Raw genomic sequence first — 12103 nt, 5'->3', positions numbered from 1 at the left:
CACATAAAATATACAACTCGATAACAAACTAACCATTAAAAGTTCCTACCCTCATTATTTCAACTATTTTACAACTATTTTGTGCAACTTTTACCCTAAATAATTTATGACGTCGTCAAATTTAGAGCATTATTATTTGGCAAACTTGCTGCAACTATAGACATAAATAAAACATCTTATAAATAACCTCATAAAAAACTCACTCCTTTATTTAACTTTGACTATAGCAGTACATATCAGCAATGCAATTATCAGTAAGCTCGATAATATTTTTAGGGAAAATATTTATAGAAAAATAAAAATAAATAAAAATGGTAAGTTTTTAAACTAGCGCAACCTGCTTCGAAAACGTTATTTTCATTTTCCGTTCTTTTCTTCGCCAAAACTTTTTTAGCACTACTCTTGCACAATTTCACAAAATTATTGTTTTCAGGCCTTCCAATAGCTTTACCACAGTCGAGTAAATTTCCAGTTCCTTCCACAAACGCTTTTTCAAAGTGACCGAGTTCGCATCTTTTTTCCGGTACGTCTTTGTTTTGTTGGGACATTTTATTTTTCATTACAAGTACTTTAGGTCTAAAAAAAATTGATAAAACATGAATAAAAAACTTGGTTTAAAATTAAAAAAAAAAAGCTTGGTTTACTCAGTCAAGTTTCAAAATATATTTACTACTAAATTAAAGAATAATTAGTAAATACATAAAACTTAATTTTAATAGTCCTTGTATATTTTATAGTTATAAATTAAATCAATACAGTTTTACAGTTGCATGGTAATTTTTATTTAAGTTTTGGATATTTAAGCAAGGTAGGGATATCTATAACAAGTCCACTCCGTTTTTTTTATTTCTGGTAAAATTATCCAACTAAGAAGAAAAATTGCCCATCATCGGCATAATACATTATAAATATGACAAATTAAAAAATCAGTCTAATTTAGTCATGTGCACGACTATTCAAATTCGTACAATTCAAGTTGTTAAAAAAATTCAAAAGGTCACAACTAAAAAAGTAATGTAGATTTATCAAACATAAAAATAGATATCCAGTTTCTATTAATATCTAAAAGCTTTTTTTTTTCTTTTTGAATAACATTAAATATTTTCTTTAGATATGGCTGAAATAAAGTAAAACCCAAATTTTTTTAGTAATTCTAAAATATCCTTAAAAAAATTTAATACTTTGCAAAAAATTAAAAGTAGCTTGTAGATTTTAATATGATTTTTTTTATCAAATTTATATTAGTGTGTGAGGTATAGTCTTTTAATTTTTTTTAAGAATTAGAGTTGTCAGAATTCGAGTTGTCCAAATATGAATTTTCATGTAACCACTTAAATCTAAAAAGTGTAAAGCGAGACTGATGTTTGATTATGAAACAGTTGAAAGAACATGAGTAGTATAAGTAACTATTTTAAAGGAATTCCAGGGTTTATTTTATAAATTATTTAAATAATTTTATGATTTTAAAGTTTTCATAGTTCTTTTTACAATGTGCATTAGGGTGCATCTGTTGGTCCTCAAAAATAAGTTTTATACTTACTTTGTTTTTTTTTATGTGGCAAATCACATTAACAGAGAACATAAAAAATTAGCTTCCTAGTTATAAGACTTTTAAAGCAGAACATTTTTGAAGACTTTTATTTATATCAGTATATTTGAACAGGTTTTGAACCATATATGAAGGTTACCTAAGTATTTAGTTTTATAGTTGTAATATATTTACTAATCACACTATAAACCAGAGGGTGTTTTTACTGGCTTCCTGTTTCCTGTGAACCCCCTGAAAAAAAAAGATTCTTAGAATATCACTAAACTCTTGTTGACTTTCTTTTAGTTATTTGATATTCTTTGAATAAAGAATGTTAAATTAATAATACTAAAAAATTATAAGGTTCCGTAACAAAAAATGCTCGTTTTTGCCCAGCTGAAATAGATTTCAAATAAAATCTTAATTGTGACATGATAATAGGTGAAAGCTTTTAAAGTAGCATTTTTTCCTGGAAAACTTTTTACTAAGATACTCTTAGTTCCCATTAAAAATTGTTACTTAGTGTAAATAATTTTGATTAAATATTGTTTATCAACTTGTAAGTACAATTTTACTTAAAAAATGTCCAATATCATCACTAAAGTTTTATTTTACTTAGTTGATTGTGTACAATAATGTTGTGTGAAGGTTTTAAACCTTGAAAAGTTCAACTCAGAGAGTTTTTAAAATTTATTTTTTCATCATTTAATGGTATTCAAACATTTTTATTTAAGTTTTTTTATTTTGTATATCTGTTGGCCATAAAGTTGATTCTTGATTTTTTAAAATTTTCAACTGGAGAGATTTCAAAACCATCATTAGAATCTCAGAACCATCAGGCAAACATTTATTGATAATTTAAAGATTTTTTTAATTTCATTGCATAAGTCTAAACAATGTTTTTAGTGAAATTATAACTTTTATACGTTAAATTTGGAAAAACTAATTTTATTTAAAATAGATGTATAAATGTAAAGAGTTTAAAGTTTAAAAGAAAAGTTTGTAAAAGCTCCATCTATACTAACATTTAAATTAAATTTTGTAAGTTCATAATTTTTTATGGTTCTTTTAGTTTTAATTTATCAAATTTAATACAGTATAACAAACAAAAAATTAAATAATTTTCTATTAATTTTATATGATTTTTTTTCTAAGCAGAAAAAAGCATTTAAAACACAGAGTGTTTCAACTAAATATTGCGTACTTAACTGTCAGTGCATACCTAAGAAATGCATACTTAAGCGGCAAATTAAGGTCAAAAGAAATTGTAAACCTTCTTTAAAAATATACTATACACGCCCCTGCTATAACCCATAAAAAGTAAATTATAACATTGAATTAACTAAATGATATTCAGTACTATATGATAGCTTGTGTAGACATAACATGAAGAAAGATATGTTGTATTAAAAAAATGCAAACACTAACAAATAAAAACTTTTAAAATACTTTAGATGTGGTCAAAACTTTTACACAACATTAGATTTTAGGAAATATACTTAAAGACTGTATAATTAAATTTAAAATAACTACTTGAATCCATAATCAGAAAGTAAATCATAACTAATAAACAATATTTTAAAAAATAACGATACAAAAAACAATAAATTAACAAAAAAGTTTAGTTGTGGAACTAAATTTACAAGGTTTTGACTAGAATATCACTGCAATAACACTGTTGCTGGTTTAAATGCTACACCTTAAATGTAAACCTGCTTCAGATCAACTTGCTTTCTGGTTGACTGATTTTATAATATTTGATGTTCAACTAAACGGGACTGCAGTGAAGCAGTGTTCTATTATTTTCCTATTTGCCAAGAGAATGGTGAGGAATAGTGATTTTAATTGTCAAAAAGTGCAACTTCCCCTAGTTCTTTAAAGTTATAGCAGAAAAAATTACAAAACATACAAAACATTAAAAAAAAATTATAGCTAATTAAACAGGAACCTTTTTAGTAGACAGGAATGAAAAGACCAAATGTTTTAAAAAAATTTTCAAAGCTTTAACTTTTGAGAAAAAATTACTCAAGATTCACTAAAACTGATGGATATTTAAATGGTGTGTAGCTTATTCTCATTTCGAATGGTGTTTTTTTTTTTTGTTTTCATGAATGGTGTGTAGCATACTTTTATTACTAGTGGTATATGTATTTTATTTCTATAAATATTGGTATTATTTAACTGTTTTTTGAATAATTTGTTGTTCTACTCTAAAAGAATACTATATTGGAATGGATTACTAAATTTATTGGTAATAATCATAATCAAATCCTACCTCATCTAATTATTACCTTGTAATTACTGTATGCTGTTGCAGTCTACTTTAAATGAATAAGAAAAACAGTTTCAACAATGTATCCTTATAAAAACAACCAAAAAACTCTTTTTTAAAACTTTATTGCAAAAAATACAAGTTACTTTTATAAATTTTTAGGAAATAAATAAAACTTAAAAATAATCTACCTGATTTATCCTCAAATTTAATTTATCTTTAGTTATCCTGAGTATACTTATTGTGTGGAAAGCCTCTATTGTAGTGTTACATGAACTAACTAACTTAGAATAAATTAACTTGCTTTTTAATTAAGCCATTTTTGTTTGTATATTTTCGTAGGTCCTTTTTGTAAAAATCCATTATTCCTCAACAATTTGACATTTTTTTAAGTCAGTTTTGAGCCATTTTGTTCAATTTGACATTCAACAAATAAAATGCACTTTTATGCACACAAGGAGGTTGGAATTATTTACTCTACAAAAAATTCATATATCTTCTAAGAGAACATAAGTTTCAAATGAAGTAGTCTTTTTGCTCTTTTAGTTTGCTGCTATTATACGAAACCAATGAAATTACAAACTTTAGTTGTTTGTTAAAAATAATCTTAAATTTAAACAACTGTGTTTAGAAACTTAAGACTGGAATAAAATTCTACAAAATAAAGTTAACCTAAAAAAATACCACCCCTTCTTTAACTTATTAAATTATGATATAGAGAAGAGTGTTCAAAAGTGTTCTGCTCTAACATGCTTAAAGCTAGGAAGACAATTATTTTCTGTGCTGTCTATTTGTGTGATTTACCAATACGAACAAAAAAGCTTTGCAAAGTTTTCAGGTCAGGGCAACATATTTTAATCATGTGTATACTTAATTTGTTCACTTCTGAAACCCTTTTGATATTATTTAACGAAAATAAGATGCTCTGCAAAGTATTTTGTATATTAATTTTATGCAGTCGGTTGCTTATGAAACATTGCTAAATCCTACAACACTGAAAACCATATTTTAATTTTACAAATTATCTAATTTAATGTAAAAACGCAAAATATAAGGAGCAGTAGGTTTTATGTTTTTCTACCATGAACAAATATTTATTTATTAAACTAAAACAATACAATATGATTTAAAAACACACACTCTCAAAGGTTATTAGAAAAAAGATTCCTGTGTAATTTATTTTTTTGATTTAAATTTATATAATTGTTTGATTTAAGGGTTTATTTTATTTTTTCAAAATAGATAACTCCATTCCAAGTAGTATGGTTTATACCCAAGAGATTACAACAGTCAAAGTTTTTTTACATTCATAAATTTGTTATAAAGACTAAAAGCAAACAAAAAACTCGAAAAAGTATATGGTAGTATTTAAAAAATGTCTCTTTTGACTTACTTTTTGCACCTTCTTGCTGGTCACTGACTATAACCTCAAATATACAACAGATAAAACCCTAATGAAATAGGTTAACAAAATTTATTTTGATAAAGTTTAATTTATTAATAATTAGCACTGGTTAAATAGTAACAACATACACAGTAGCCTAGAAATGTGAATAATTGTATCAACCAATAGAGTCAAAAACTTGTAAACTTGTGTTAGTAAATTAGTTTAACTTTTAAAGTTTTTATAGCTGTTTTTTTATTTAAACTATCTTTAAAGACTCTCCTTTAGTAATAATTATATTTTTTTAATCTTTTTCATATTCATAAACTCAAGAAAATACTAACTTAACGTTATACTGCTAAAAAACATTTTTACACTTTGTTTTAGCACTTAATAGTAAATATAATGTTTTCTATTTAATGTTTAACACTTATTTACTTAAAAAAACAGTTTTTCCTAGATTCTTAAAACAGTTCTTTTTTTATTTGATAAACAGTTTTTTGTTTTAATTTTGGATTTAATATACAATGTTTTCCAAAGTTTATAGAAGTCCATGAGTTTCAAACCCTAGTTTAAATTTGTACAAGTTTTTCAAAAAACAGTTGTGTAAATTAAAAATCTAATTAATTTAACTTTTAATTAGTATAAACTTGGGCTGGGCAACGTAAATTGTTGACGCACCGGATCCAAAAACATTAGTCCTCAGCGAGCCGGAGCATTTCGAGTAAGTGATCTACTCGATTCAGCTGAATCCTATTTTAGATACGGATCCTGATTTGAAAATATTATCCTGATCCGGCTAAATACTAATTTCAGACAAATATCCGGATCCGAGTCGAAGCTAATTTGAAAAAGATTTGGATCCGGCTGGATGCTAATTGATCGCGTAGTTCAGAATTTTGAATCAATATATTAATTACCAAGATTCTTAAGTATAAAATTTTGTGTTAATTTTTTTAAACTTTTGTAATTTTGTATTTTTTTTAACTCTGGAACAAATTAATACTAGTTAGTCTTTTAAAAGCAATAATTTACTTACTAAAAGTTACTCGAGTCTAATATTTTAAGCTATAACATTAATTAATTATTAACTATTAGAAATTATCTAATTTTGGGAATTCATGGCTAGAGTTTTAATTATTAATATAATTCAGAAGTGAACTAACATATCAATTATAAACTACTGCCTTTTAATTTAAACAAACTAATATAGATTCATTACATCTTTTTGCACGTACAAAAGAAACAAAACAACAAATAGTTCTGATATAATAAACTGTTTTACCATAAAAATCGAAAAAATAAAATTCAAAGATCTCGATGAAACACTTAAAGTTAATCATTTATTACATTTGTTTAAACCTAGTTGCATTACGGTTTGGGAAAATCTGCAAGTGTACTGAAATATTGTTAAGATTTGAAATTAGCTTATACTTGTTAATGTTTATGGTTGGAAATGTTTGTTTTCAAATGTATGGAGTATCGACCAAAACAACTAGTTTCATGGTCATCTTTAGAAGTTGACAAACTTTGGGTCGTTCAATAATACGTAAAGTCTATTAAAAAATCTACTAAAAGCAACGGAAATTATATGTTTGATTTAAATTTTCATATCAACATATTTAAAAAACAGTTAATCCTAGATAAAAAATTACTTTAGCTTAAAGTTTTAATACTTTTACTTTCAAAATATCAAAAAGTAATGATCAACTTATGAAACTTAACTCAGTTCTGTACTTTAAAAATTATATTATTGAACAATGATAACCATATTAACTTAATAGATTTTTAGATTAAGATCAATTACACTACTTAAGATATTAATAAACGAGAAACTAACATATAAAAATGTCATATTTTATTTTAAATGTAAAGTTTAAAGAGTTTAGCAAGAATAATTAAACTAAAAAGAAGTCAATGAGACGTTTGTAAATCATCAAATTTTTTAACAAGTTGTTTAAAATCTGGAAGTATATTTGAAATAGATATTCTCAGTAATGACTGCAGATTGTTATCAGTAAGATTTTAACCAGGGTTTCCCAAACTCATTTACTAAATTGCCCCCTTTTCAGTAATTTGAAAAAAAATCGCCCTCCCTGATTTCACAAAGTAGTTTTTCCTTTGAGTACAAACTTTTGAGCTAAAAAAAGTTGTGTTCGAAATGTAATTTAGTCCGGTACTTCTTATGCACGCACTTTTGTGTTCAAAGTAGTTTACAGGGCTTGAGAAAATAATTTACAGTTATTTTCTTAGAAGCCCAGTAAAGTGTATTAAAATACTTAATTATTAAAAAGCCTTGTGTTATATGTTATCGATCCTGTTTAAATATGAACTGTTTTGAAACTAATAAAACTTTTAGGTCAGTGGTGGAAAATTTTTGTAGTCAGCAATTCATATTTACTAAAAAATCTTTTCTAGTTCCAACTCGTTAAAAAAATGTAATTGCGAGCTGCATGATTTTAAAAAAATAACAAATAAGAAAATTAAAAAACTTGAGCAAAATTGTAATAAACTCATGTACTATTATTGTGATCTAGGAAATAATATTGTGAACTGAAAACTAAATAAAAGGTATTTTAAAATATTAAGTTTCAAAAAACTAAATTTTATTTATAATGCACAAGTAGTTTTCAATTTACTTAGCGGGTCGAAATTCGACTGGATCTGCGACTGGATCTGAGCCTTACATTACCCATCTGAAATCTTAACTTAAACGTCACATTATAATAATATCTCATATAACAAATTTCGGACATTTAGAAGTTAATACTAAGTAACTTATTTAAGCCGCACAAAATACTTAAATTGTTTTATAAATAGGCATATTATAAAATAACTATACCAGAGATTAAAAAAACTAAAAAAAATGAACAGTTTATTATACACATAATAATAAAAAAATTAAAAATTAATTTCTGATCTAGTTTGAGGAAGTTTGACCGAATGGTTGATTACCTCACATGAAAAGTGGTTTCATCAACAGCTTCGGTTAAAGCAGTAAATTTATTCACTTCAATACTAAGATATATTATGAGCAAGTTAGTTGTAGAATTAAAAAAATAATTTTTAATTTTTTAAACTATTTGTTTCGTAGTAGAATACCATGAATTAGTACTTGACTTGGAATAATCTTTAGGGAACTAAACCTTAATTCTAACATTTTTTTTCTTTATTTAAAATCAAAAAATAATCCAATGTTTTACACTGTGAACAGAAAGTAATCTATTAAAAAAAAAATTAACTAGGTTTAAATTTTGTTTTGTAACTGTAGCAGTCTTTTTGATGGCTTATTTAATTCTGTTTAAAAAGTTTTTTTTTTCTAGCTATTAGCCCATAATAAATTAAAAGAGGAAAATAGTGAAAAACTAAAAGCTAGTGTTGAAGTATTAAAATAAACCAAGTATATTCTAATTGCTAATATAATTGAATTAAGAAAAAACAAAAAACAGTTGTATTTATAGTCTTAAACTCCTTATATAATAATAATTTTTTAACAATAATGAATCAAGTTAGAAAATAAAATTGAGTTTAAGAAACTTTTAAATGAAAGAGTAGAAGTCATTTAAAGTAGAGACCTCAAATTTATACTCTTTTAAAACCAAAAAATTCATTTTAGAATTTAAAACTTTAAAACAAGAATATAACAAAAAATTGTCAAATAAAGGTCTTTCAAACAAATATTTTAATTTTATCGCTATGCTATAAAAACTTTTAGTGTAATGTAAAACGACGAATATGAACTACAAAATTAACCAGGTCAAAATAAAACTATTAACAACTTTAAAACATAAACCATTTAATAAACATAGTAGACTTCCGCTTAAGTTCGCACTTTGAAAAAAATTAAAAAGTGCAAACTAAAAAAATTATTACCATATTTTTTTTTACAAAATGATAAATTTCAATGTTATATGCAATAATGTTATGAATAAACATGAAATCCACTAAAACATAAAACAAACTTTCATTAAAATAAAACAGATCTTTATAAGCTAACAAATACTAGATACATTTTGTTTTATTAATATTTGGTTAGTAATAGACTTTACTTTAGTTATATATAAGAAAATATAAATTTGCTCTTTTTATTTGGGTAAAAAGTGCAAACTCAAGAGTAAGTCCACTGTAATTAATATTCATTAGGAATTATGCAAACCTGTAGTAGAATAAATAGCTTAATAAAGTTGTTATTATAAAAAGACTACTTGAATACAATACAAACCAGGTTAAATAAGAAGTTTTCAAAAGATTAAATCAAATTAGAAAACTTTGATAAAATAATGTCTGCTACTGAAGTCTAATATAATGTGAAGGATGAGGTTCATGACTGCTTGCAAGTTTTTCTAATCTGATTCTTAATCAGTAAAATAGAGCCTTAAGTCACCTCCTTTATAAATATCTAGATTAGATCTTTTGCTCAAGATGTTGATAACTGAACTGAAAGCTTTCTGAACAACATAGCTAGAAAAAAAAGCTGTAAACAACAATCTAAATTCCTCTTAAATGATTGGATACTTTTACCTTAGTTTTTGTTGAGTCCAAAAGCTTTCATATTGTTCTTTGGAAGAATATAGTTTAAGTTTAAGGTTAGTTTGTAAGTCTAGGAAGGTTTCCTGTATGTCGTTTATTTCAAAAGTATCTGCCTCGAAGGGATCCATATTTTTATCTATATGATAGGTTTTTTGTGTCAAATCTAAAGTTTACTACTTAATATGTTAAAATCGTTAAAAATTCCAGGTTTTTTTTTTGCCGAACTTGTCAGATTCTAGGTTTTTCCAGGTTTCTAGGTAAATTGGCAACCCTGTATAGTTTTATTTCTTAGTCTAACTTGGTGACTTTTCAAAAAACAACTGGAAATATCATGAGGTGATAGTTAATAAAAAATAACATAGATTTTTACAAACCATTTATGATCCCAAGTAACATATATATCAGGTTATAAAATAGTGAGAGGGATTTCAATCATCTATGATATATGTAATTGTTAAACAAAGAAATATATGAATGAAAATATAGTATTTACTTGAAAGTAGGAGTCATAAGCACTTGTTTTTTTCTATATTTTACATTAATAAAATAAACTTTTTTGTTTAAGTTTTACCTCAGGGTCAAACAATTAATAGCAAGCTAATATTAGTAAAATAGCAAGAAAAAGTAAAAATCTCATAACAGCCCAAAATTTTAAAATCGATCCCTTTTCGCCCCCTTACTAGTTATCGCCCACACTTTCACCCCCTTACTAATTATCGCCCCAAAAATTACTAAAATCGCCCCCAGGGGTGCGATATCGCCCACTTTGGGAAACCCTGATTTAAACGCAGCTTACTTTTGTTTATATACATGGATGAGAATGTTTGTTTGCAAATGTATGTAGACCCAAACAAAATAATTATCTTTATTGGCATCTTACTTAAATTAACAAACTTTGACTAGTTAATTAGGGCATAAAATCTGTCATATTTTTAAGTTTTGATCTTTTCATTTAGTGTACTGTCACATTGAAGTTTAACAGTTCTAACTGTATATTACTAGGCACACCTTCGATGTCAAACGTCAGCTATGATGATACAATACAAAATTCTTCTATTGAAAGTTTGCAAAACGACGACCAAACTCATTATCAAGTGAAACTATTGTCATCAATAGGTCATCACTAAACTTAACCATATAATTAATCAAAAAGTCATTAATAAAAAAATTAGTAAGAGAAAAGAGTGCAAATTGAAGTCTCAACTTGAATAATTTTATTAGTTTCATGTTGAACAGTTTGACTTAAATTGTTTGTCAATGTTTTTTTTTTCTAAACAAGTATAAAAATAACCCACTACACATATGGAAAAGACAGCAATTTTTTACATGTCATTTTTTATGAAAGTCATTATGATAGGTAAGATCATCAAAGTTTGTTCAGCAATCAATTTGAGAAAGGAATACATCAACTGACGCGAAACGTAAAAAGATACTTTAACAAAAGAGTTTCTTTATCACCACAAAAATAAAAAAGGCAATTTTAAAAACGTTTTCAGGATCAAAGTCTTTCATTTTTGTTTTATGAAAGTAATTCTAAAAAAGTGTTGTACAAACTTTGTAATATTTACATTGGCTGGCCGCATTTCATATAAATTTTGAAAAAGCTTAGCGGGTTGGATCATCTACTCGCGGGCCGGGACCATTTTGTTTTGTTCGAAGGCCGGATTCTTTTTAAATTAAAAATAGGTTTTTAAAGTAGATAGTTAAATAATAGGTCTGGAAAAACTAATTGTTAGAATTATTATTGTTTATTAAAAAATAACAACGGCCCTTAAAAAGTTTCGTCAAAGGACCTGGGGGTCCGATTTTAAAGCAAAGGTGTTTCCCTTAATATTTGCTGAATCATCAATAATTTTTTTAAATATTTATACCCTTAACCCTAACCCACCATACCGAAAGTATTTTTAGTTTTTTATTTATACCCTTAACCCTAACCCACTTTACAAAAAACATATTAAAAACTAATTAAAACATACAACTTTTCATTTATTTTATGCTGACTCAGCAAATATTGGAGGATTTCCGTCACATCAAGAAAAGGACTCAGGACTAGAGTATGAAATGACTCTTTGGTTGTCGAATCGTACACCATAAAAAACATAAAAAAGGAGTCATTAAGAATAGTTATAATGAAAAATACAAAATACTTTTAAAAGAATATAGATTTGCTTCAATAATAAAGTTATCAACCCACATCTTGTATAGCCTACATAAGTCACATAAGTAAGCTAAAAGTGAAACAAGTATTTTTAGAAATGTAGTACATTACTTACTGATTAAAACAACAACTTTTAAGCAGAAGTTAAAATGTTGCTATTGTAGTCGGGGCAGTCATTTTGCCTGTTAACCTGGAGTTGAAAAATTTAGCTCAAATATAAGTAAAAAATGC

Source organism: Thalia democratica, chromosome 1, assembly GCF_965202585.1.
Source record: "Thalia democratica chromosome 1, ktThaDemo2.hap1.1, whole genome shotgun sequence".
In the NCBI taxonomy this organism is placed as follows: domain Eukaryota; kingdom Metazoa; phylum Chordata; class Thaliacea; order Salpida; family Salpidae; genus Thalia; species Thalia democratica.
The sequence above is the reverse complement of the archived record's forward strand: the minus strand, read 5'-3'. Positions refer to the sequence as shown.